The following is a 26,853-nucleotide window of genomic DNA, read 5'->3' as shown; positions in this document are numbered from 1 at the left end:
AACCCTGAACCCACTCCAATTCGAGTACCGCCCCAACAGATCCACAGACGATGTAATCTCAATCGCGCTCCACATTGCCCTTTCCCACCTGGACAAAAGGAACACCAAGGTGAGAATGCTGTTAATTGACTACAGCTCAGCGTTTAACACCATAGTGCCCACAAAGCTCATCAATAATCTAAGGACCCTGGGACTAAACACCTCCCTCTGCAACTGGATCCTGGACTTCCAGAAGGGCCGCCCCCAGGTGGTAAGGGTAGGTAGCAACACATCTGGCACGCTGATCCTCAACGCTCGTGCTTAGTCCCCTCTTGTACTCCCTGTTCACCCACGACTGCATGGTCAAACACAACTCCAACACCAAGTTTGCTGATGACATAAGTGGTAGGCCTGATCACCGATAACGATGAGACAGCATATAGGGAGGAGGTCAGAGATCTGGCAGTGTGATGCCAGGACAAAAACCTCTCCCTCAAGGCCCCCTTTAACATCGACGGGGCTGTAGTGGAGCGGGTTGAGAGTTAAGCTCCTTGGTGTCCACATCAAGACTATCATGGTCCAAACACACCAAGACCGTCGTGAAGAGGACACAACACCTTTCCCCCCTCAGGAGACTGAAAAGATTTGGAATGGGTCCCCAGATCCTCAAATGGTTCTACAGCTGCACCATCAAGAGCATCCTGACCGGTTGCATCACTGCCTGGTATGGCAGCTGCTCGGCATCTGACCGTAAGGCGCTAGAGGGTAGTGCGTGCGGCCTAGTACATCACTGGGGCCAAGCTTCTTGCCATCTAGGACCTATATACTAGGCGGTGTCAGAGGAAGGCCTAAAAAATTGTCAGACTCCAGCCATCCAAGTCATAGAACAGTCTATCTGCTACCGCACGGCAAGCGGTAACTTCTGTAAGCTCTATATGATTGAATATTCTGTGAGAAGTGCCTCACAAATTGTGATTTGATAGGATAGGCGCTTCATGATATTATTCAGGGACAATACAACCGGATGTCCGAGATGGATCAGGTTGAAACTTTTCTTTCTTCCGGTCACACCTGAGACTCTTGGCACCATCATCGATAGATAGGCAAACAAGCATGCAGACAGACAGGCAGGTAGACAGACCGACTAGCAGACCACAGCTTTCCCAGATTATGAGGATCATAAATATGTATTTAGTGTGTATCAGCTACAGTTGATGTTGTATAGATGTGTGGGATACTGACATACAGTACTATTACCATATAGGAGTAACCAAGGTATCAAACTTCAACACCATACTTCGTAACTGATGTCTTTAGTCTTTTTGCTATTCAAGTCCTGATTTATTTCAGAAATTCACAACCACACCAACATCAAATGTCTTACCTGAGCAGTGGGAGAGAGCGGAGAGGTAAAGAGCGAAAACCACGACTACCACTCACACACTCCCAGGAGCCAAATAGAGGCACACACTAATGAAACACACTCACGCACTCTCTGACCCTCCACCTGATTAGACAGACAGGGAGGGAGATGGAGATCAAGAAAGGGAAAGAGGGAGAGGGTGAAGTGAGAGAGAGGGGGGTAAAGAGACCGAGAGAGAACTAGCTGCAGGTTTCTTCAAAGTTGTAGTTAAAGCAACACCTACTGGACATATTGTGTACAGTTATAGTAAACCACACTAATGGAATGTCTTACTGAATATTTCTGAGTCTATTTAGAAAACCAATCATCCGATATTCCTCTCATTCCCTATAAATAACACAACGACAATAAGTGAAGGACAAAAACTGATCTCGATAGATCAATGCCATGGGAATGCTTTAATAGACCGACGGCAATACAAAAACATTGAAATTATACGCTGTTGCTCCTTCATTGTTGCTCAGACATAGTAGTTGTCGTACTTTGTTACATCCTGAGCTATTGAATACAAGTTCTGCAGGCAAATATTTTAAGAACTCTGTGGTGAAATGGAAGGTGAAATTCTCGAAAGGTACTTGATTGGTTATTTGGTTTTGTTTCAGGCACATAGTGTGAATGTGAAACATAAAAATTACAATGCAATGGGGTAACAGTGTAAGAAATAATAGATAAAAAAACAAAATACTGCATAGTTTCCTAAGAACGCGAAGCGAGGCAACCATCTCTCGGCGCCGGATGTAAAAAATAAATAAATAAAAATCGCCGTCCAGACCTGCCCGCTCCTCGCCCTTGGCTGTCCTCCTGGCCGTCGACATCCTGCAGCTGGAGCCTCGCGTCATTTGTGGGCAATTGTCATGTCTACTTCAAGATTCAGAGAGTCAGATCAATTTTATTTTACCACCAGGGGGAAATTAATTTGGTTATGTACTTAAAAAGAGAGTAAATGAAAACAAACTACACAAAATAATTCATTCAAAGTGCTATAGCTACACATTTAAAGTGAAAGTGCAATATGCTGTATACTCGAGGGACAAGCAGACTATTTATTATACAGCCTAATGGCTGTTAGATAAGGGGACTCTCTGATTCCATCTGTTTAAATTTTCTTTTGAAGAAGTCTCTTTCCTCTTGTCCAGCTGCTGCTGTGAATTAATTTTGAGTGAAGGGGATGAGTGCTGTCCTGTAAAATGCTTTCAAGTTTTGTGTACAGGTTGGTGGCTGATTCTTGATCTATACCAATTATCCTTCCTGCTATCTTAAGCACTGAAGCTTGACTTGGTCTTGCACTCGCATGTTTCCGAACTCGCATATCAGACCAAAGGACAGCACACTCTGCAGGACAGATTTTATAGAACATTTGTTCTATAAAGATATGGCGGTCAACACTAAAATGGTTCAGTTTGCATAAAAAAAATGTATCTGTTGCAACTACTTTACCTTTGCAAAGGCACAGTCATTGAATTTCAGTTTGTCTATTTCGATTCCCAGGTACTTATGTGGTCACTATCGACTGATTCCCCATTGATCTTCGTAGGGGGTAGTGGAGTTTTGTTCAATTGGAAATTGATTTCCATCTCTTTTGTTTTCTTAACCTTTCTGGCGCAGGCGTTCCGCTAGCGACCCACCTCGACAACATCCGGTGAAATTGCAGAGTGCGAAATTCAAATGACAGAAATATAAATATTTATCATTCATGAAAATACAAGTGTCATACATCAAAATAAAGCTTAACTTCTTGTTAATCCAGCCAATTTCAAAAAGGCTTTACGGCGAAAGCACACCATGCGATTATTTGAGGACAGCGCCCCGCATACAAAAGCATGAAAAACATTTTTCAACCAGGCAGGTGCGCCACGAAAGTCAGAAATAGCGATATAATAAATGCCTTACCTTTGAAGATCGTCTTCTGTTGGCACTCCAAAAGGTCCCAGCTACATCACAAATGGTACTTTTGTTCGATAAAGTACTTCATTATGTCCCCAAAAACTCAGTTTAGCTGGCGCGCTTCATTCAATAATCCACCGGTTTCCCTCCTTCAAAATGCATACAAAATGAATCTCAAACGTTACCAATAAACTTCTACAAACAAGTCAAACAGCGTTTATAATCAAACCTCAGGTACCCTAATATGTAAATAAATGATACAATTTAAGACGGAGAATCGTGATTGTCTTTACCGGAGATAAACAACAAAGAACGCGCTCTCATCCACGCGCATGAAAACACTACAGCCAAAATGGGAGCCACTTAGAAAAACTACAAATTCTAGCAAATTATGCCTGAAACTCTTTCTAAAGACTGTTGACATCTAGTGGAAGCCCTAGGAACTGCAATCTGGGAGGATTTTGCCTCATAATAAACATGACAGTCATTCACAGAAATCTGTATATCAACAGCTGGTATGCTGTCTATACTGTCCAAGGCCACTTTCTGCTGCAACGTAAAAACACACATGTCAAACCTTCAATGGAAACAGTTCAAATAATTTGCAAAGCAAGGTCATTTTCGACAGTCATATGTCTTTTGCTTTGTAGCCTGTGATGGTTTGTAGCCCTTTCCAGGCTTTCCTACTGTCCTTGTCCTTGAAAAGGTTCTCTAATTTGTCTTTTTATGCTGCCTTGCTTTTAAGTTGCCTCTGAATATTTTTCCTTTCCTCTTTATTGCCACCTGATTTAAACACCCTTTTTTCTGGATGAGGAGCTCTTTTAATTCCCAAGTTACCCACGGGTTATTATTGGGAAAGATATTAACTTTCTTTTTGGGAATAACGAGATCCTCACAGAAACGGATGTACTCGGAGACAGCATCCGCTGCCTCTTCCAGGTCATCGGTGCTGTCTATCAGGGCCTCCCAGTCAGTGGACTTAAAACAGTCCTGGAGGACTTCAGGAGTCCAGCTTTTAATCTCCACTTATTTACCCTTCTCTCACTGCAGACGCGCTTTTATAAACTTGCAGGAGCTCAACCATGTTATGATCTGAACCCCCAAGATTGGGTAGTGCCTTGGAAAAATATGCAGCTGGGATGTTAACATAATAGATGTCCAGACAGGCTTCATTTCGGGTAGGACATGTAACATATTGGTGATATGATGGTAAGTGTAAAGATTGCACATGTTAGTCTCCCAGGATCTGCTTTACTGCTTCGGGTGACTGTTTCAGGCTGTGATACAAGATCAGGAATCATGTCGGCAGCTATTTGGGTGTCAGCAGAGGGGGCTATGTAAACAATAAATCATCGGGCCTGATATATTTCCCGTGGCAGGTAGTATGGCTGTAGGTTAAGCAATGTTTTTATTACAGACCTCATGCTCAGTTGTAATATGGGAATGATTGCAACATTTCTCATTGACGAATGCACAAACTCTCTTGCTAAAGATTTGGTCCATTTGAACTATTCTGCCATGCAACTCCACAACGGAGTCGGGATCCTGTTCCGTAAACAGGTCTCAGAGTGATCAAACAGGATTGTCGGTTCTCTGAGAGGTATTGGGTACAAGCCCATAGTTCATCAGTCTTATTCCTTATGCTTTGTACATTTCCATGCATAATAGATGTCTGAAGGGCTGTTTTTAATCCGATTCCCGAATTCCTCCTCTACTGCCACGCTTCCACGTTTAGAAGCCTTTCCTTGGGAACACTGATTGTATTAATGGTGGTATTCCATTGCAGTGTACTGTAGACTTGCAGCAAAGGGTCGGAGATTAAACAGGACATCTCTTGCGTATGATATCCGCGGTTGCGGCTCGCTGTATCCATTGAGGGTTAGGGTTTGGTGCGTTTCAGAAAAAAACGGATTAAAACTAATTGCTATTTGCCTCTATTAATTATCCAATTTAATACCACTAAAAACTTGGTAGTTTGAAGTAGATCGCAACTTTTAAAACACTTTAAACAACAAAATAAAAACATGGAAGAGACGAGCACAGATGACTGTCGCTGCAAGAACAGACGCCAATTTACATGCTAACCTCTCCCTCCCTCCGGCGACATCACCGGTCTACTAACCGCCGGTCCTGGCAACCCATCATTATGCACACCTGCACCTCATCATTAGGCTACTCTGCAAATGCACTTCCTCATTGTGCTGATGTGCTGTTTGTTGTGACTTGGCTACCTGCCAAACGTTTAGTTTTTTACTTATAATAACTCTTTAATCAAAACTTAGCATTTAACACATTTACCAATGTCTTAGTTTTTTCCTCGCTCAACTTTTTTCATTAAACTTTTTCGCCCCGGATGCTTTAGTACCTGGATACCAACAACTGAGCCAGGCCACGAAGAGGTCAACACATAAAACTCTCTCTATAAAACTACTAAAGGAAAGTGCTAATTTCCAGTGTATGAGTGTGACTCCAATTGTTGGCCAATACATTATGTAATTGAATGTTTTGTATCCCCCACGACTAGACACTGGGGACACGCCCGACACAGCTCTGAGAGGCTACACCGAACACTATCAAGCAACCGGGCCGGTGCATAGAAAGGAACAGCCGGGAACCCGCCTCTGATAACCAAGCCCGGACATCACCCGCCCCCATGCGCTTCTCTCTCACTCGCACATTCAACAAGAAACAGACAACAACACAGTTGTGCAGAGGGCTGATGGGGGTGTCCGAAGCCATGGAGGGAGCATCCAAGTCCCTGGCAAAGCTGGGAAATGTTTGTTCCCTTGGACTGTCAGCATGCAACAGTGAAAACAAATTTGATTCTGCTGGGGACTCGATGGTGAGGCATATATCTGTACCTGGGGCAATGACTGTTTTCCTGGGGCAAATGTTCAGGATATCACCAGGTTGCTTCCCGAGGCTGTGAGTCAGTCACCGGAGGCTGATACTGTCATGGTTCATGCGGGGTCAAATGACATTATGAAGGGCAGCTCAGAACAGCTGAAGATGGATTTTAATGAACTGATTACGTCTCTACTTGACCAACAAACACCCCATAATACCTGGCCCTGTGCCCTCCCTAAATCGTGGCATTGAACGGTTCAGCAGACTTTTAGCCCACCATAACTGGCTACAAGACTATTGCAGCTCTGTGGGTGTAACATTTATTGACAATTTTCATACCTTATGGAAACAAAGCTCGTATTATAAGGAGGATGGGATCCAATCAAATCATTTGTGTTCCTGGATCCTTTCACAGCATTATAAGGCTGCGTTGAGACAATGACTTATCAATGACCCAAGTCCAGCTCATTTAATCCCTACCATTGTGTCAGAGTTGTCATAAAGCTTCAGCAAATGTACATTATCCTAGAGGAGTTAGAAGACACAATGTAAGTAACCTAGTTTGTCCTTCTTACTGCCCGGAATGCCTCTGCTGATCCTACAGCTATTGTATGCAGTAAGCATATGCCTATGAACCAGAGTAATACTTATCACTGATGTGGTGTGCCCTAGTAGGAAGTCTACTTTGTGCAGCTCACCCTGCACTAACAAAAATAACCTGAGCATGTCTACCTCTGCTACGCTTCCCAGAAAGCAAGAAAAATAATCAAGCATCCCAGAAAAGTGTTAAAAATAGCCCATGTAACATATGTTGCTTAAGAAACAAGTTTCACAAAATCAATAATTTGCTAGTTACAGATGACATTCATATTCTGACAATCTCTGTGGTGTGTAATGATGAGCAACCAGACGCTGCACTTGATACATTTATGAAATTGCTTATCCCAGTTACTAATAAGCATGCACCCATTAAGACAATGACAAAAAACTCTTAAATCCTCGTGGATTGATGAGGGATTGAAAAATTGTATGGTTGAGAGGGATGAGGCAAAAGATGGCAAATAGGTCTGGCTGTACAACCGATTGGCAAATCATGTGGCTAAACTAAATTAAAAGAAGAAACAACGATAAATTACTTAAAGAATGATAGTATAACGCTTTGGAGCACCTTAAATTACATTTTGGGCAAAAAGGTCAACTACACTCCATCATTCATTGAAAACCCACTGATATTGCCAAATACTTAAAATAATTTTTAATTGGCAAGATTAGCAGACTTAGGGATGACATGCCAGCAAAAAAATACTGACACTACACATCCAAGTATATCTGACCAAATTATGAAAGACGAGCATTGTAATTTTGAATTTGGAGATGTTGGAGTTTAACTTCATGGAGAAACTCATTGCCCAAACATACAATGGAGCAGCTGTAATGGAATGCATCTGCTATTTGTATTTACAGCTAAGTTCCCTCTTCCCTGATCAAGAGGTGATGACCCCTCCACTCCACTACCATTGTCAATGCTCTCCTGACATAAACTAAAGCCACATCTCATGTGCCCGTTCATCAACTGGCACACTGAATGTTTCCTCTCCAAGTACTGTGAGTGCCCCTATAGTTTTCTCTCATTACTGTACTGTATGTAGAGTCAATCACACACAAACACGATCACATTCTTACACATCAATGATTTTACTCCTCACTTGGACTAACTCATTCTTAGCTCTTTTGTCTAACTGTGTAGTGTGTTATTGTTTTTTGTCTTCCCAGTCAAATCCTGTCCTGCCCTCAGTGGAAGAGTTGAGCTCTTCTACAACACCATCCATCCATGATGTACTGAAGACTATGAACACCGCAACCACTGTCCTGCACTGAAGTCAAGCCTCTGAACACCTCAACTCATGCCTCATACCCTCATTCAATCACTGCTGTGATCCATTCCCAACACTGTGTAAGTAGCCCTCTCATTCACATTTCCCATAATATTGTACTGTAAATGTCTTTATTAAATGCTTTAGGTTAAAATAATTAGTCTTTGATGATTTTTGAAACATGCATTTTCATCTCTGTGCGTTCCGCGCCTATATCGTGGGTCTCCCATCCTCAATGTTTCAAGTCACCAGCCTCGACTGACAGAACACAACTGTGAAGAGTTTTCACAAATATTAGCGTCGTATCTCTTATTGTGGGACTTTAACTGGGGGAAATTACCTCACAATTGTCTTTTATCTATGGATCTTGGGTCAATTAAATGGGCTATCAACCTGCTCAGTGACACCCACAGACAGTGGGGATTTTAGCAAAAAAGTGGTGCGGCAAAAAAAATCAACAATATGTTTTAGATGCATGCAGCAAAGCCACAACACTAAACAATACATTAATTGTACTATAACAGTGACCACAAACTGTTAGGGCCTACATAAACAGCAGAGCTTTTTCACCACCATGGAGTGAACTAAACTACTGAAAGAGCTGCTTCCTGTGCTCGGCCCTCCTATGTTGAACATAATAAACGGCTCTCTATCCACCGGATGTTTACCAAGCTCACTAAAAGTGGCAGTAATAAAGCCTCTCTTGAAAAAGCCGAATCTTGACCCAGAAATTATAAAAAAGTATCGGCCTATATCGAATCTTCCATTCCTCTCAAAAATGTTAGAAAAAGCTGTTGCTCAGCAACTCACTGCCTTCCTGAAGACAAACAATGTATACGAAACGCTTCAGTCTGGTTTTAGATCCCATCATAGCACTGAGACTGCACTTGTGAAGGTGGTAAATTACCTTTTAATGATGTCAGACCGAGGCTCTGCATCTGTCCTCGTGCTCCTAGATCTTAGTGCTGCTTTTGATACCATCGACCACCACATTCTTTTGGAGAGATTGGAAACCCAAATTGGTCTACATGGACAAGTTCTGGCCTGGTTTAGATCTTATCTGTCGGAAAGATATCAGTTTGTCTCTGTGAATGGTTTGTCCTCTGACAAATCAATTGTAAATTTCGGTGTTCCTCAAGGTTCCGTTTTAGGACCACTATTGTTTTCACTATATATTTTACCTCTTGGGGATGTCATTCGAAAACATAATGTTAAATTTCACTGCTATGCGGATAACACACAGCTGTACATTTCAATGAAACATGGTGAAGCCCCAAAATTGCCCTCGCTAGAAGCCTGTGTTTCAGACATAAAGAAGTGGATGGCTGCAAACTTTCTACTTTTAAACTCGGACAAAACAGAGATGCTTGTTCTAGGTCCCAAGAAACAAAGAGATCTTCTGTTGAATCTGACAATTAATCTGGATGGTTGTACAGTCGTCTCAAATAAAACTGTGAAGGACCTCGGCGTTACTTTGGACCCTGATCTCTCTTTTGAAGAACATATCAAGACTGTTTCAAGGACAGCTTTTTTTCCATCTACGTAACATTGCAAAAATCAGAAACTTTCTGTCCAAAAATGATGCAGAAAAATTAATCCATGCTTTTGTTACTTCTAGGCTCTACTTTCCGGCTACCCGGATAAAGCACTAAACAAACTTCTGTTAGTGCTAAATACGGCTGCTAGAATCCTGATTAGAACCAAAAAATTTGATCATATTACTCCAGTGCTAGCCTCCCTACACTGGCTTCCTGTTAACCTGTTAGGGCTAGGGGGCAGCATTGACACGGCTGGATAAAAAACATACCCGATTTAATCTGGTTACCACTCCTACCCAGTAACTAGAATATGCATATACTTATTACATATGGATAGAAAACACCCTAAATTTTCTAAAACTGTTTGAATGGTGTCTGTGAGTATAACAGAACTCAAATGGCAGGTCAAAACCTGAGAGATTCCTTTACAGGAAGTGGCCTGTCTGACCATTTGTTGAACTTCTTTTCCATCTCTATCATTTACTAAGGATCTCTGCTCTAACGTGACACTTCCCACGTCGTCCATAGGCTCTCAGAGCCCGGGAAAAAACAGAATGTCGTCATTCCAGCCCCAGGCTGAAACACATTATCGCCTTTCTCAAGTGGCCCATCAAGAGACACTGGCTTATGCGCGTGACCCCGACCGCCCCGCCTTTGGGATTTTTTCCTCTGTTTGCCGAAAAGGAGATTCCCTGTCGGAATATTATCGCTTTTCTACGAGAAAAGTGTCGTAAAAATTGATTTTAAACAGCGGTTGACATGCTTCGGAGTACGGTAATGGAATACTTAGAATTTTATTGTCACGAATTGCGCCAAGCGCGTGACACTTCTTTACTATTTCGGATAGTGTCTGGAACGCATGAACAAAACGCCGCTATTCGGATATAACGATGGATTATTTTGGACCAAACCAACATTTGTTATTGAAGTAGCAGTCCTGGCTGTGTATTCTGACGAAGACAACAAAAGGTAATGACATTTTTATAATAGTAAATATGATTATGGTGAGTGCTAAACTTGCCGGGTGTCTAAATAGCGAGCCCGTGATGCCTGGGCTATGTACTTAGAATATTGCAAAATGTGCTTTCACCAAAAAGCTATTTTAAAATCGGACATATCGAGTGCATAGAGGAGGTCTGTATCTATAATTCTTAAAATAATTGTTATGCTTTTTGTGAACGTTTATCGTGAGTAATTTAGTAAAATGTTAGCGAATTCCCGGAAGTTTGCGGGGGGTATGCTAGTTCTGAACGTCACATGCTAATGTAAAAAGCTGGTTTTTGATATAAATATGAACTTGATTGAACAAAACATGCATGTATTGTATAACATAATGTCCTAGGGTTGTCATCTGATGAAGATCATCAAAGGTGAGTGCTGCATTTAGCTGTCTTCTGGGTTTTGGTGACATTATATGCTGGCTTGAAAAATGGGTGTCTGATTATTTCTGGCTTGGTACTCTGCTGACATAATCTAATGTTTTGCTTTCGTTGTAAAGCCTTTTTGAAATCGGACAGTGTGGTTAGATTAACGAGAGTCTTGTCTTTAAATGGCTGTAAAATAGTCATATGTTTGAGAAATTGAAGTAATAGGATTTTTAACGTTTTGAAAATCGCGCCACAGGATAGCAGTGGCTGTTACGTAGGTGGGACGAATTCGTCCCGCCTAGCCTAGAGGTTAACCTGTTATGGCTAGGGGGCAGTATTTTCACGGACGGATAAAAAACGTACCCGATTTAATCTGATTAGTACTCCTGCCCAGAAACTAGAATATGCATATAATTATTAGCTTTGGATAGAAAACACTCCAAAGTTTCTAAAACTGTTTGAATGGTGTCTGTGAGTATAACAGAACTCATTTGGCAGGCCAAAACCTGAAGATTCTGTACAGGAAGTACCCTGTCTGACCATTTCTTGGCCTTGTTGATTATCTCTATCAATTACAGGGGATCTCTGCTCTTACGTGACACTTTCTACGGCTCACATGGGCTCTCAGAAGGCGGCAAAATGCTGAATCGTGGCTTTGCAGGCTCTGGTTGAAACAAAGTAGTGCGTTTGGGTAGTGGCTGGTTACAGTACTGTGAGACTCAGGCTCGTGCCCGCGTCGACCGAAAGCTTACTTTTCCTTTGTCTGTTTAGCTAAACGGAGATTCCCGGTCTGAATATTATCGCTTTTTTACGAGAAAAATGGCATAAAAATGGATTTTAAACAGCGGTTGACATGCTTCGAAGTATGGTAATGGCATATTTAGAAATCTTTTGTCACGAATTGCGCCATGCTCGCGACCCTGATTTACCATTTCGGATAGTGTCTGGGACGCACGAACAAAAACGCCGCAATTTGGATATAACGATGGATTATTTTGGACCAAACCAACATTTGTTATTGAAGTACCAGTCCTGGGAGTGCATTCTGACGAAGACAACAAAGGTAATGAAACTTTTGTAATAGTAAATCGGAGTTTGATCAGGGCTAAACTTGGTCGGTGTCTAAATGGCTAGCCGTGATGGTTGGGCTATCTACTGAGAATATTGCAAAATGTGCTTTCACCGACATATCGAGTGCATAGAGGAGTTCTGTATCTATAATTCTTAAAATAATTGTGTTTTTTGTGAACGTTTATCGTGAGTAATTTAGTAAATTCACCGGATGTTTGCGGGGGGTATGCTAGTTCTGAACGTCACATGCTTATGTAAAAAAGCTGTTTTTTGATATAAATATGAACTTGATTGAACAAAACATGCATGCATTGTATAACATAATGTCCTAGGGTTGTCATCTGATTAAGATCATCAAAGGTTAGTGCTGCATTTAGCTGTGGTTTTGTTTTTTGTGACATTATATGCTAGCTTGAAAAATGGGTGTCTGATTATTTCTGGCTGGGTACTCTGCTGACATAATCTAATGTTTTGCTTTCGCTGTAAAGCCTTTTTGAAATCGGACAGTGTGGTTAGATTAACGAGAGTCTTGTCTTTAAAATGCTGTAAAATAGTCATATGTTTGAAAAATTGAAGTTTTCGGATTTTAGAGGAATTTGTAATTCGCGCCACGCCCATCATTGGATATTGGAGCAGGTGTTCCGCTAGCGGAACGTCTAGATGTAAGAGGTTTGGCAAGGGCTGATTTCAAGGTTTTACTGCTAACCTACAAAGCATTACATGGGCTTGCTCCTACCTATCTTTCCGATTTGGTCCTGCCGTACATACCTACACGTACGCTACGGTCACAAGACGCAGGCCTCCTAATTGTCCCTAGAATTTCTAAGCAAACGGCTGGAGGTAGGGCTTTTTCCTATAGAGCTCCATTTTTATGGAATGGTCTGCCTACCCATGTGAGAGACGCAGACTCAGTCTCAACCTTTAAGTCTTTACTGAAGACTTATCTCTTCAGTAGGTCCTATGATTAAGTATAGTCTGGCCCAGGAGTGTGAAGGTGAACGGAAAGGCTGGAGCAACGAACCGCCCTTGCTGTCTCTGCCTTGCCGGTTCCCCTCTCTCCACTGGGATTCTCTGCCTCTAACCCTATTACAGGGGCTGAGTCACTGGCTTACTGGTGTTCTTCCATGCCGTCCATGGGAGGGGTGCGTCACTTGAGTGGGTTGAGTCACTGATGTGGTCTTCCTGTCTGGGTTGGTGCCCCCCCCTTGGGTTGTGCCGTGGCGGAGATCTCTGTGGGCTATACTCCGCCTTGTCTTAGGACGGTAAGTTGGTGGTTGGAGACATCCCTCTAGTGGTGTGGGGGCTGTGCTTTGGCAAAGTGGGTGGGGTTATATCCTGCCTGTTTGGCCCTGTCCGGGGGTTTCATCGGATGGGGCCACAGTGTCTCCTGATCCCTCCTGTCTCAGCCTCCAGTATTTATGCTGCAGTAGTTTGTGTCGGGGGGCTAGGGTCAGTCTGTTACAGCTGGAGTATTTCTCTTGTCTTATCCGGTGTCCTGTGTGAATTTAAATATGCTCTCTAATTCCCTCTTTCTCTTTCTTTCTCTCGGACGACCTGAGCCCTAGGACCATGCCTCAGGACTACCTGGCATGATGACTCCTTGCTGTCCCCAGTCCACCTGGCCATGCTGCTGCTCCAGTTTCAACTGTTCTGCCTGCGGCTATGGAACCCTGACCTGTTCACCGGACGTGCTTGTTGCACCCTCGACAACTACTATGATTATTATTATTTGACCATGCTGGTCATTTATGAACATTTTAACATCTTGACCATGTTCTGTTATAATATCCACCCGGCACAGCCAGAAGAGGACTGGCCACCCCTCATAGCCTGGTTCCTCTCTAGGTTTCTTCCTAGGTTTTTGGCCTTTCTAGGGAGTTTTTCCTAGCCACCGTGCTTCTTTCACATGCATTGCTTGCTGTTTGGGGTTTTAGGCTGGGTTTCTGTACAGCACTTTGAGATATCAGCTGATGTACGAAAGGCTATATAAATACATTTGATTTGATTTTAAGGCGATGGACTGCTAATCCATTGTACTCTGCATGCATGGGTTCGAATCCCATCCTCATCGAGCAACCAAAAAAATCTGTCCATTTTTATGGCACTGTAAGATTTTGACTTACGCAAACATTGGTAAGATGGCCGACTGCCACCGCAAGAGCACAGAACTTGGTATCTGAGTGGTGAAGGCGATTAATTACATGTTGTAACGGTTTTGACTTGAGGTTATCATTTATAGGGGTGCCAGGTAGGTTGTGCCTACCAGAGAAAATATTGGTTTCTCCTTTTAGTTTGGGAGGGAATGAGTCCCATCTGGTCCGTCAAGTCTACACCAATACAAAGGACTCATGTAAAAGTGAGGATGGAAATACACTTTTCATAAACCCTTAAAACATTGGAAAGAACTTACAAAACAACTGTATTCTTTTGCGTGGTTGTATTACTAACAAATGATCACACACACACACACACACACACACACACACACACACACATATATAACAATATTGAGCTTTAAACAGCTCTGGTTCCTCCAGAAATGTCTTCTACCTCGGGCCTAAAGAGTCCAGCCCGGTAAACAAGTTCAGGGAACTCAAGTGACCTTAATCACGCAATGGTTGTCCGTTCATACAGTGTAGCGTAAACCCAGTGTCAATCATACAATCAAAATTACAAATATTTTACCACACATTTCAATAAATCCTCAACTACAACTAACTACATAAATTATCACGGTATACATCACACCAAAACAAATGAAATACCGTATACATAAGGTTGTAGTCAGTCGGTCAGTCAGACAAGCCAATCCGCCGACAGATCTCCAGCGGAGAAAGGCCACGAAAAACAACGGAGAGGTGTTGTCCACGGACGCAAAGAGTGGATCCGATCCTGGCTATTAGGCTACACAAAGCACACTTTTAAAGCAACACAACAAACGGAAGAGAGAAGCTTCAGAACTGAGGGTTGAACACATCCTCATTCACGTTTCCATCACAACTCCACTTTTGCGCAGCTGATGCTAGCTATTTAATTGGGAATAAAAGGGGAAGCGCCCTATTGGAAGGAGAAGCACTAATTAATTGAGAATTAAAGGGAAAGCGCCCTATTGGAAGGAGAAGCACTGAGACGGTTCAGAAACATTCAGGGCCGTCACACACACCCTCCCCTGGAAAAAGCCGACCATTGCCCTGGAAGGCACATCTTGGTCGGGGAAACCGAGAAAGGTCTCTTCATCACTTTCCTCTACAAAAATATTCATTACTTTTTGGCGCTCACGCTCCTCAGCCGAGGGGTCACAGGCCTTAAGGCGTGAGACTTCTGGATCTGTGAATCCGAGAAAAGTCTCATCACTTTCCTCTTCAAAGATCTCCAGGACATTGCGGCGCTCAATCTCCTCCAATTCCTCAGCCGAGGGGTAACAGGCCTTAACCTGTTGGGGCTACAGGTTAGCAATGAACCCCGAGCCGGGATTGCTAACAAGGCTGGAAATTCAAAACATCAAAAATCTAATAATTTCAATTTCTCAAACAATCAACTATTTTACACAATTTAAATGATAAACATCTCCTTAATCTAACCACATTGTTCGATTTTCAAAGAGGCTTTACGGCAAAAGCATAAAGTTAGATTATGTTAGGACAGTACATAGCCACAAAAGTACAAACATCCATTTTCAATTCAAGGTCAGGCGTCACCAAAAGCAGAAACCAGCTTGAATTATGCACTAACTTTTGTCAATCTCCATCAGATGACACTCCTAGGACATTATGTTATACAATACATGCATTTTTTGTTCCATCAAGTTCATATTTATATCCAAAAACAGCATTTTACAGTAGCGTGAAATTCAGATTTTTTTTCTTCTCTGAAATGCTTCCGGTGAACATAACCAAATTACTATTCGAAAACATTGGTAAATTATAATATTGTCATTCAAATAATAATATATTATCATCTCGTAATTGCTACCGAATGGCCAGATCTCAAAATAACTTTACTGGGAAATCACATTTTGCAATAAACGGGGTGCTATGCTAAGAACAACAGGCTATGCTATACAGTTAGCATCATCTAAAATCGATAATAACATTGTAAATACCCCCTTACCTTTGATTATCTCCATCAGAAGGCAGGATGTGGTTTCTTTTGACAAAGTTCATAATTTATGTCCAAATAACACCAAGTACTTAGCGTTCATTATGCTCCCACAAAACGTGGTTGGGGGGCTGGTAAAATCACGCCGAAAAGCTAAAAAAACCTAGTAAATAATCTATTTATGTTCGTTCAAACATGTCAAATGTTGTTTAGCATTAATCTTTTGGTCCATTTTTAACGTTAAACATCAGTAATATTTTCACACAACCTATCCTATGTCTAGATAAAAAATGATTCAGATTTATGCGCAGGCGCAAAAAAATGAAGTGATGGCATGTCAACTTCCTTGGATTCTAATTTGCTCTCTGTTTATCATAGACGCTTCAAACAACTTTATAAAGATCGTTGACATCTAGTGGAAGCCGTAGGTGTTGCGAAATGAATCCTTTCTCACTATGGTATCTATAAAACAATGACACTAAATAGTACAGTCACAAAATTCACATTTTTTTGGATCTATTTTTCACAGGTTTTTGCCTGCAATATGAGTTTTGTTATACTTACAGACACCATTCAAACTGTTTTAGAAAATTCAGAGTGTTTTCTATCCGAATGTGTTAATAATATGCATATCCTAGCTTCTGAGTTGGTGTAGGAGGCAGTTAAAAATGGGCACATATTTTTTTCAAAATGTCTCAATACTGCCCCCGAGCCCCAACAGGTTTTAAGGCGTGAGACATGGACAACGCGCATATCTTCACCTGTGTCCTCTTTCACCACTCGATAGTTCAAAGGGCCACTCTGCTCCACAATCCTATATGGTCCTTGCCATTTAGGAGCGAGCTTGGCCGAGAAGAATTGTTCAGCTTTTGAATAAGGATGAGAGCGAAGCCACACCCGATCACGAAGCTGGAACTGCATGTCTCGTCTCTTCTTATCATAATTTCTCTTCTGCTTGAGTCGAGCCTGGATCATGTTCTTTGAGACAAGAGCTCTCAAGTCGTGGAGATGGACTACCTGGTCATAGCAAGCAGCATCTGGAGTAACCTGCTGGGGCTGTAGCACCATTTCCAAGGGTCCTCGGAGGGGACGACTCAGGTTCAGCTCTGCAGGTGTGACTCCAGTGGACTCTTGCACAGCAGAATTCAGGGCAAATCGAAACTCGTGAAGGTGCTTGTCCCAGTGTTTGTGCTGGGTCCCTACATAGGAAGCAACCATTGTCTTCAAGGTTCGATTAACTCTCTCAGTGAGGTTGGTCTGTGGGTGATAGGCCGTGGTCAACACAATCCATTGTGCTCTGCATGCATGGTTTCAAATCCCATCCTCATCGAGCAACCCAAAAAATAAGACCTTTTTTATGGCACTGTAAGATTTTGACTTACGCAAACATTGGTAAGATGGCCGACTGCCACCGCAAGAGCACAGAACTTGGTATCTGAGTGGTGAAGGCTGATGAACTACATGTGTAGATTGTAAAACGAACCTCTTCGCAAATGTTTTTTTTATTTCTTCTCTTGCATGGCCCCACATGAATATAGAATCCCTGCACACTCCTAGAGCGAATGATAAGATTCAGGTATTGAAGAATAGCTTTACCAAGGGCAACCTCAATGGTGGGATTTGAACCGACACCTCCACACACTTAATCAAGCACTTTAGACCACTCAGCCTGACAACACATTTGTTAAATGTCTCGATGGGATGGACACATGGCCCTGCCGTTGCTATACTTAACTTTAATTGATTTCAATCATGGGTTTACATACAGCAACTACAGTTTGTGGGGGCAACTGCCACTTGTTTACCAGCGGATAAGGTGGCCGAGTGGTTAAGGCGATGGACTGCTAATCCATTGTGCTCTGCATGCATGGGTTCGAATCCCATCCTCATCGAGCAACCAAAAAAAAGGACCTTTTTTATGGCACTGTAAGATTTTGACTTACGCAAACATTGGTAAGATGGCCGACTGCCAACGCAAGAGCACAGAACTTGGTATCTGAGTGGTGAAGGCGATGAACTACATGTGTAGATTGGAAAACCAACCTCTTCGCAAATGTTTTTTTTATTTCTTCTCTTGCATGGCCCCACATGAATATAGAATCCCTGCACACTCCTAGAGCGACTGATAAGATTCAGGTATTGAAGAATAGCTTTACCAAGGGCAACCTCAACGGTGGGATTTGAACCGACACCTCTACACACTTAATCAAGCACTTTAGACCACTCAGCCTGACAACACATTTGTTAAATGTCTCGATGGGATCGACACATGGCCCTGCCGTTGCTATACTTAACTTTCATTGATTTCAATCATGGGTTTACATACAGCAACTACAGTTTGTGGGGGCAACTGCCACTTGTTTACCAGCGGATAAGGTGGCCGAGTGGTTAAGTCGATGGACTGCTAATCCATTGTGCTCTGCATGCATGGTTTCGTATCCCATCCTCATCGAGCAACCAAAAAAATAAGACCTTTTTTATGGCACTGTAAGATTTTGACTTACGCAAACATTGGTAAGATGGCCGACTGCCACCGCAAGAGCACAGAACTTGGTATCTGAGTGGTGAAGGCGATGAACTACATGTGTAGATTGGAAAACCAACCACTTCGCAAATGTTTTTTTTATTTCTTCTCTTGCATGGCCCCACATGAATATAGAATCCCTGCACACTCCTAGAGCGACTGATAAGATTCAGGTATTGAAGAATAGCTTTACCAAGGGCAACCTCAACGGTGGGATTTGAACCGACACCTCCACACACTTAATCAAGCACTTTAGACCACTCAGCCTGACAACACATTTGTTAAATGTCTCGATGGGATGGACACATGGCCCTGCCGTTGCTATACTTAACTTTCATTGATTTCAATCATGGGTTTACATACAGCAACTACAGTTTGTGGGGGCAACTGCCACTTGTGTACCAGCGGATAAGGTGGCCGAGTGGTTAAGGCGATGGACTGCTAATCCATTGTGCTCTGCATGCATGGGTTCGAATCCCATCCTCATCGAGCAACCAAAAAAATAAGACCTTTTTATGGCACTGTAAGATTTTGACTTACGCAAACATTGGTAAGATGGCCGACTGCCACCGCAAGAGCACAGAACTTGGTATCTGAGTGGTGAAGGCGATGAACTACATGTGTAGATTGGAAAACCAACCTCTTCGCAAATGTTTTTTTTATTTCTTCTCTTGCATGGCCCCACATGAATATAGAATCCCTGCACACTCCTAGAGCGACTGATAAGATTCAGGTATTGAAGAATAGCTTTACCAAGGGCAACCTCAACGGTGGGATTTGAACCGACACCTCCACACACTTAATCAAGCACTTTAGACCACTCAGCCGGACAACACATTTGTTAACCTATTGGGTCTAGGGGGCAGCATTTGCACGTCTGGATAAAAAAAATGTACCCGATTTAATCTGGTTACTAATCCTACCCAGTAACTAGAATATGCATATACTTATTATATATGGATAGAAAACACTCTAAAGTTTCCAAAACTGTTTGAATGGTGTCTGTGAGTATAACAGAACTCATTTGGCAGGCAAAACCCTGAGACATTTTCTGACAGGAAGTGGATACCTGATGTGTTGTATTGACTTTAAACCTATCCCATTGAAAAACACAGGGGCTTAGGAATATTTTGGCACTTCCTATTGCTTCCACTAGATGTCACCAGCCTTTACAAAGTGTTTTGAGTCTTCTGGAGGGAGATCTGACCGAACAAGAGCCATGGAACGATGATGTCCCATTAGACACCTGGCGCGCGAGTTCATGTTGGGTACCCTCGTTCCAATACGTTATAAAAGAGTATGCATTCGTCCACCTTGAATATTATTCATGTTCTGGTTAAAAAGGCCTTAATGATTTATGCTATACAACGTTTGACATGTTTGAACGAACGGAAATATATTTTTTCCCCTCGTTCATGACGAGAAGTCCGGCTGGCTTACATCATGTGCTAACGAGACGGAGATTTTTGGACATAAATGATGAGCTTTTTTGAACAAAACTACATTCGTTATGGACCTGTGATACCTGGAAGTGACATCTGATGAAGAGAATCAAAGGTAATGGATTATTTACATAGTATTTTCGATTTTAGATCTCCCCAACATGACGTCTAGTCTGTATCGCAACGCGTATTTTTCTGGGCGCAGTGCTCAGATTATTGCAAAGTGTGATTTCCCAGTAAGGTTATTTTTAAATCTGGCAAGTTGATTGCATTCAAGAGATGTAAATCTATAATTCTTTAAATGACAATATAATATTTTACCAATGTTTTCTAATTTTAATTATTTAATTTGTGACGCTGACTTGACTGCCGGTTATTGGAGGGAAACGATTTCCTCAACATCAATGCCATAGTAAAACGCTGTTTTTGGATATAAATATGAACTTGATAGAACTAAAAATGCATGCATTGTCTAACATAATGTACTAGGAGTGTCATCTGATGGAGATTGTAAAAGGTTAGTGCATCATTTTAGCTGGTTTTATGGTTTTGGTGACCCTGTCTTTGACTTGACAAAACATTACACACAACTCTTGTAAATGTACTGTCCTAACATACTCTAAATTTATGCTTTCGCCGTAAAACCTTTTTGAAATCGTAAAACGTGGTTAGATTAAGGAGATGTTTATCTTTCAAATGGTGTAAAATAGTTGTATTTTTGAAAAATTTGAATTTTGACATTTATTTGGATTCAAATTTGCCGCTCTTGAAATGCACCTGCTGTTGATGGAGTGCACCACGGGTGGCACGCTAGCGTCCCACCTAGCCCCAAGAGGTTAAATGTCTCGATGGGATCGACACATGGCTCTGCCGTTGCAATGCCTAACTTTCATTGATTTCAATCATGGGTTTACATACAGCAACTACAATTTGTGGGGGCAACTGCCACTTATGTACCAACGGATGAGGTGGCCGAGTAGTTAAGGCGATGGACTGCTAATCCATTGTGCCCTGCATGCATGGGTTCGAATCCCATCCTCATCGATCAAACAAAAAATTAAGACCTTTTTTATGGCACTGTAAGATTTTGACTTACGCAAACATTGGTAAGATGGCCGACTGCCACCGCAAGAGCACAGATCTTGGTATCTGAGTGGTGAAGGCGATGAACTACATGTGTAGATTGGAAAACCAACCTCTTCGCAAATGTTTTTTTTTATTTGTTCTCTTGCATGGCCCCACATGAATATAGAATCCCTGCACACTCCTAGAGCAACTGATAAGATTCAGGTAATGAAGAATAGCTTTACCAAGGGCAACCTCAACGGTGGGATTTGAACCGACACCTCCACACACTTAATCAAGCACTTTAGACCACTCAGCCTGACAACACATTTGTTAAATGTCTCGATGGGATGGACACATGGCCCTGCCGTTGCAATGCCTAACTTTCATCGAATTCAATCATGGGTTTACATACAGCAAGTGCAGTTTGTGGGGGAAAATACCACCTGTGTACCAACGGATGAGGTGGCCGAGTGGTTAAGGCGATAGACTGCTAATCCATTGTGCTCTGAAAGCATGGGTTCGTATCCCATCCTCATCGAGCAACCAAAAATATAAGATCTTTTTTATGGCACTGTAAGATTTTGACTTACGCAAACATTGGTAAGATGGCCGACTGCCACCGCATGAGCACAGAACTTGGTGTCTGAGTGGTGAAGGCGATGAACTACATGTGTAGATTGGAAAACCAACCTCTTCGAAAATGTTTTTTTTATTTCTTCTCTTGCATGGCCCCACATGAATATAGAATCCCTGCAAACTCCTAGAGCGACTGATAAGATTCAGGTATTGAAGAATAGCTTTACCAAGGGCAACCTCAACGGTGGGATTTGAACCGACACCTCCACACACTTAATCAAGCACTTTAGACCACTCAGCCTGACAACACATTTGTTAAATGTCTCGATGGGATCGACACATGGCTCTTCCTTTGCAATGCCTAACTTTCATTGATTTCAATCATGGGTTTACATACAGCAACTACAATTTGTGGGGGCAACTGCCACTTATGTACCAACGAATGAGGTGGCCGAGTGGTTAAGGCGATGGACTGCTAATCCTTTGTGCTCTTCATGCATGGGTTCGAATCCCATCCTCATCGAGCAAACAAAAAATTAAGACCTTTTTTATGGCACTGTAAGATTTTGACTTACGCAAACATTGGTAAGATGGCCGACTGCCAACCCATGAGCACATAACTTGGTGTCTGAGTGGTGAAGGCGATGAACTACATGTGTAGATTGGAAAACCAACCTCTTCGCAAATGTTTTTTTTATTTCTTCTCTTGCATGGCCCCACATGAATATAGAATCCCTGCACACTCCTAGAGCAACTGATAAGATTCAGGTATTGAAGAATAGCTTTACCAAGGGCAACCTCAACTTTGGGATTTGAACCGACACCTCCACACACTTAATCAAGCACTTTAGACCACTCAGCCTGACAACACATTTGTTAAATGTCTCGATGGGATGGACACATGGCTCTGCCGTTGCAATGCCTAACTTTCATTGATTTCAATCATGGGTTTACATACAGCAACTACAATTTGTGGGGGCAACTGCCACTTATGTACCAACGGATGAGGTGGCCGAGTGGTTAAGGCGATGGACTGCTAATCCATTGTGCTCTTCATGCATGGGGTCGAATCCCATCCTCATCGAGCAAACAAAAAATTAAGACCTTTTTTATGGCACTGTAAGATTTTGACTTACGCAAACATTGGTAAGATGGCCGACAGCCACCCCATGAGCACAGAACTTGGTGTCTGAGTGGTGAAGGTGATGAACTACATGTGTAGATTGGAAAACCAACCTCTTCGCAAATGTTTTTTTTATATCTTCTCTTGCATGTCCCCATATGAATATAGAATCCCTGCACACTCCTAGAGCGACTGATAAGATTCAGGTATTGAAGAATAGCTTTACCAAGGGCAACCTCAACGGTGGGATTTGAACCGACACCTCCACACACTTAATCAAGCACTTTAGACCACTCAGCCTGACAACACATTTGTTAAATGTCTCGATGGGATCGACACATGGCTCTGCCGTTGCAATGCCTAACTTTCATTGATTTCAATCATGGGTTTACATACAGCAACTACAATTTGTGGGGGCAACTGCCACTTATGTACCAAAGGATGAGGTGGCCGAGTGGTTAAGGCGATGGACTGCTAATCCATTGTGCTCTGCATGCTTGGGTTTGAATCCCATCCTCATCGAGCAAACAAAAAATTAAGACCTTTTTATGGCACTGTAAGATTTTGACTTACGCAAACATTGGTAAGATGGCCGACTGCCACCGCAAGAGCACAGATCTTGGTATCTGAGTGGTAAAGGCGATGAACTACATGTGTAGATTGGAAAACCAACCTCTTCGCAAATGTTTTTTTTTATTTGTTCTCTTGCATGGCCCCACATGAATATAGAATCCCTGCACACTCCTAGAGCGACTGATAAGATTCAGGTATTGAAGAATAGCTTTACCAAGGGCAACCTCAACGGTGGGATTTGAACCGACACCTCCACACACTTAATCAAGCACTTTAGACCACTCAGCCTGACAACACATTTGTTAAATGTCTCGATGGGATGGACACATGGCCCTGCCGTTGCAATGCCTAACTTTCATCGATTTCAATCATGGGTTTACATACAGCAACTGCAGTTTGTGGGGGAAAATACCACATGTGTACAAATGGATGAGGTGGCCGAGTGGTTAAGGCGATGGACTGCTAATCCATTGTGCTCTGCATGCATGGGTTCGAATCCCATCCTCATCGAGCAATCAAAAAAATAAGCCCATTTTTATGGCACTGTAAGATTTTGACTTACGCAAACATTGGTAAGATGGCCGACTGCCACCGCATGAGCACAGAACTTGGTGTCTGAGTGGTGAAGGTGATGAACTACATGTGTAGATTGGAAAACCAACCTCTTCGCAAATGTTTTTTTTATTTCTTCTCTTGCATGGCCCCACATGAATATAGAATCCCTGCACACTCCTAGAGCGACTGATAAGATTCAGGTATTGAAGAATAGCTTTACCAAGGGCAACCTCAACGGTGGGATTTGAACCGACACCTCCACACACTTAATCAAGCACTTTAGACCACTCAGCCTGACAACACATTTGTTAAATGTCTCGATGGGATCGACACATGGCTCTGCCGTTGCAATGCCTAACTTTCATTGATTTCAATCATGGGTTTACATACAGCAACTACAATTTGTGGGGGCAACTGCCACTTATGTACCAACGGATGAGGTGGCCGAGTGTTTAAGGCGATGGACTGCTAATCCATTGTGCTCTGCATGCATGGGTTCGAAGCCCATCCTCATCGAGCAATCAAAAAAATAAGACCTTTTTTATGGCACTGTACGATTTTGACTTACGCAAACATTGGTAAGATGGCCGACTGCCACCGCAAGAGCACAGATCTTGGTATCTGAGTGGTGAAGGCGATGAACTACATGTGTAGATTGGAAAACCAACCTCTTCGCAAATGTTTTTTTTTATTTGTTCTCTTGCATGGCCCCACATGAATATAGAATCCCTGCACAATCCTAGAGCAACTGATAAGATTCAGGTAATGAAGAATAGCTTTACCAAGGGCAAACTCAACGGTGGGATTTGAACCGACACCTCCACACACTTAATCAAGCACTTTAGACCACTCAGCCTGACAACACATTTGTTAAATGTCTCGATGGGATGGACACATGGCCCTGCCGTTGCAATGCCTAACTTTCATCGATTTCAATCATGGGTTTACATACAGCAACTGCAGTTTGTGGGGGAAAATACCAAATGTGTACAAATGGATGAGGTGGCCGAGTGGTTAAGGCGATGGACTGCTAATCCATTGTGCTCTGCATGCATGGGTTCGAATCCCATCCTCATCGAGCAATCAAAAAAATAAGACCTTTTTTATGGCACTGTACGATTTTGACTTACGCAAACATTGGTAAGATGGCCGACTGCCACCGCAAGAGCACAGAACTTGGTATCTGAGTGGTGAAGGCGATGAACTACATGTGTAGATTGGAAAACCAACCTCTTCGCAAATGTTTTTTTTATTTCTTCTCTTGCATGGCCCCACATGAATATAGAATCCCTGCACACTCCTAGAGCGACTGATAAGATTCAGGTATTGAAGAATAGCTTTACCAAGGGCAACCTCAACGGTGGGATTTGAACCGACACCTCCACACACTTAATCAAGCACTTTAGACCACTCAGCCTGACAACACATTTGTTAAATGTCTCGATGGGATGGACACATGGCCCTGCCGTTGCAATGCCTAACTTTCATCGAATTCAATCATGGGTTTACATACAGCAACTGCAGTTTGTGGGGGAAAATACCACGTGTGTACAAACGGATGAGGTGGCCGAGTGGTTAAGGCGATGGACTGCTAATCCATTGTGCTCTGAATGCATGGGTTCGTATCCCATCCTCATCGAGCAACCAAAAATATAAGACCTTTTTTATGGCACTGTAAGATTTTGACTTACGCAAACATTGGTAAGATGGCCGACTGCCACCGCATGAGCACAGAACTTGGTGTCTGAGTGGTGAAGGTGATGAACTACATGTGTAGATTGGAAAACCAACCTCTTCGCAAATGTTTTTTTATTTCTTCTCTTGCATGGCCCCACATGAATATAGAATCCCTGCACACTCCTAGAGCGACTGATAAGATTCAGGTATTGAAGAATAGCTTTACCAAGGGCAACCTCAACGGTGGGATTTGAACCGACACCTCCACACACTTAATCAAGCACTTTAGACCACTCAGCCTGACAACACATTTGTTAAATGTCTCGATGGGATCGACACATGGCCCTGCCGTTGCAATACTTAACTTTCATTGATTTCAATCATGGGTTTACATACAGCAACTACAGTTTGTGGGGGCAACTGCCACTTGTGTACCTGCGGATAAGGTGGCCGAGTGGTTAAGGTGATGGACTGCTAATCCATTGTGCTCTGCATGCATGGGTTTGAATCCCATCCTCATCGAGCAATCAAAAAAATAAGACCTTTTTTATGGCACTGTACGATTTTGACTTACGCAAACATTGGTAAGATGGCCGACTGCCACCGCATGAGCACAGAACTTGGTATCTGAGTGGTGAAGGCGATGAACTACATGTGTAGATTGGAAAACCAACCTCTTCGCAAATGTTTTTTTATTTCTTCTCTTGCATGGCCCCACATGAATATAGAATCCCTGCACACTCCTAGAGCGACTGATAAGATTCAGGTATTGAAGAATAGCTTTACCAAGGGCAACCTCAACGGTGGGATTTGAACCGACACCTCCACACACTTAATCAAGCACTTTAGACCACTCAGCCTGACAACACATTTGTTAAATGTCTCGATGGGATCGACACATGGCTCTGCCGTTGCAATGCCTAACTTTCATTGATTTCAATCATGGGTTTACATACAGCAACTACAATTTGTGGGGGCAACTGGAACTTATGTACCAAAGGATGAGGTGGCCGAGTGGTTAAGGCGATGGACTGCTAATCCATTGTGCTCTGCATGCATGGGTTCGAATCCCATCCTCATCGAGCAAACAAAAAATTAAGACCTTTTTTATGGCACTGTAAGATTTTGACTTACGCAAACATTGGTAAGATGGCCGACTGCCACCGCAAGAGCACAGATCTTGGTATCTGAGTGGTGAAGGCGATGAACTACATGTGTAGATTGGAAAACCAAC

The 26,853-nt window shown here is 42.6% G+C and overlaps 1 long non-coding RNA gene and 7 other non-coding genes across 8 annotated transcripts; all 8 read left to right on the top strand.

Moving 5' to 3' along the window:
• Positions 1 to 4,249: 4,249 nt before the first annotated feature.
• On the top strand, positions 4,250 to 8,800 carry LOC106602837 (uncharacterized). Its single transcript, XR_001328307.2, has 3 exons — positions 4,250 to 6,681; positions 7,598 to 7,738; positions 7,907 to 8,800. It is a non-coding gene; the product is annotated as an uncharacterized lncRNA (long non-coding RNA).
• Positions 8,801 to 17,891: 9,091 nt separating this feature from the next.
• On the top strand, positions 17,892 to 17,973 carry trnas-gcu (transfer RNA serine (anticodon GCU)). The gene has a single exon. It is a non-coding gene; the product is annotated as a tRNA-Ser (tRNA).
• A 1,039-nt stretch (positions 17,974 to 19,012) lies between these two features.
• Positions 19,013 to 19,094, top strand: trnas-gcu (transfer RNA serine (anticodon GCU)). The gene has a single exon. It is a non-coding gene; the product is annotated as a tRNA-Ser (tRNA).
• A 1,915-nt stretch (positions 19,095 to 21,009) lies between these two features.
• Positions 21,010 to 21,091, top strand: trnas-gcu (transfer RNA serine (anticodon GCU)). The gene has a single exon. It is a non-coding gene; the product is annotated as a tRNA-Ser (tRNA).
• A 2,724-nt stretch (positions 21,092 to 23,815) lies between these two features.
• Positions 23,816 to 23,897, top strand: trnas-gcu (transfer RNA serine (anticodon GCU)). Its single transcript has one exon. It is a non-coding gene; the product is annotated as a tRNA-Ser (tRNA).
• A 1,041-nt stretch (positions 23,898 to 24,938) lies between these two features.
• On the top strand, positions 24,939 to 25,020 carry trnas-gcu (transfer RNA serine (anticodon GCU)). The gene has a single exon. It is a non-coding gene; the product is annotated as a tRNA-Ser (tRNA).
• A 1,039-nt stretch (positions 25,021 to 26,059) lies between these two features.
• trnas-gcu (transfer RNA serine (anticodon GCU)) lies at positions 26,060 to 26,141 on the top strand. Its single transcript has one exon. It is a non-coding gene; the product is annotated as a tRNA-Ser (tRNA).
• A 478-nt stretch (positions 26,142 to 26,619) lies between these two features.
• trnas-gcu (transfer RNA serine (anticodon GCU)) lies at positions 26,620 to 26,701 on the top strand. The gene has a single exon. It is a non-coding gene; the product is annotated as a tRNA-Ser (tRNA).
• Positions 26,702 to 26,853: the final 152 nt, after the last annotated feature.

The sequence above is a fragment of the Salmo salar genome, chromosome ssa04 (genome assembly GCF_905237065.1).
Source record: "Salmo salar chromosome ssa04, Ssal_v3.1, whole genome shotgun sequence".
NCBI classification, from domain to species: Eukaryota; Metazoa; Chordata; class Actinopteri; order Salmoniformes; family Salmonidae; genus Salmo; species Salmo salar.
Note: the sequence above shows the minus strand (reverse complement) of the source record. Positions and strands in the feature narration are given on the sequence as shown.